At 47.2% G+C, this 921-nt stretch overlaps 1 non-coding gene across 1 annotated transcript; it reads left to right on the top strand.

Moving 5' to 3' along the window:
* The first annotated feature begins 361 nt into the window (after positions 1-361).
* Positions 362-467, top strand: LOC125576749. Its single transcript, XR_007315175.1, has one exon. It is a non-coding gene; the product is annotated as a small nucleolar RNA R71 (small nucleolar RNA).
* Positions 468-921: the final 454 nt, after the last annotated feature.

Raw genomic sequence — 921 nt, forward strand, 5'->3', positions numbered from 1 at the left:
GTTTCCACCCTGGTTTCCAAATTTCTGGAATCCGGTACCTCCGATGTAGTTCACATTTTCTTCTCCTTCAGTGTCTGCTACTTCTCCTTCAGCTGAACAAACTTGCTTCCTAAGAAGCTCGTGCACCACATCTAACTTAGCTCTTACTTCGTCCATCTGTTCCTTCCCGATAGAGGCTACAGACTTCTTCCGTTCAGAGTCAGTGTTTTTGGTGCTGCTGCTGTTAGCAAGGTTTTCGATAAGTCTCACAGCTTCCAACAGATTCCGAGTAGTGAAGTTTCCTTCACTCGCCGTATCAAGAGCCATTTGATACTGTAAGGCAAGACTTCGGAAGAAAGTGCTTAACATCTGCACTTCGTTAAATCCGTGGTGTGGACAGTCTCGCTGGAAGAACCTAAATCTATTCCACGCATCTTTGAAGGACTCTCCAGCCTCCTGCGAGAATGTGGAAATTTTGTTCCGAAATTCTTCAGTGCGCGCCTCATCAAAGAAGTTTCGTAAGAAAGCATTCTTGATGTCGGCCCATGATGTTAAAGATCATGTGGGTTGCTGCCTAAGCCAGTGCATCGCTTCTCCATTCAGCGTGTATCTGAAGAGCTTGCAAAGCAGCAAATCTTCGGGGACTCCTTCCATCCGAATAGCAGCGATTAGATCCTCGAACCGTTCCAGATGGTCCATAGGATGCTCGTGCGGTAACCCATAGTAGGGTATCTGCGACACGAGAGTGTAGTACTGAGGCTTCAGCTCGAAATTCTGCTTCTGGATCTCCGGAAGTCGAATAGCTGATTTGTTGGAATAGTACTCATCTGGGCGATTGTAGTCGGCCAGTGGTTTCGATCGAGCGTCCTCATCTACAGGTTGAGCAGCTCCTGTAGCATTAGCATCAGGGATTACAGTCCCTTGAGCGTCTATTTTCTGATC

Source organism: Brassica napus, chromosome A7 (genome assembly GCF_020379485.1).
Source record: "Brassica napus cultivar Da-Ae chromosome A7, Da-Ae, whole genome shotgun sequence".
Taxonomy (NCBI): Eukaryota; Viridiplantae; Streptophyta; class Magnoliopsida; order Brassicales; family Brassicaceae; genus Brassica; species Brassica napus.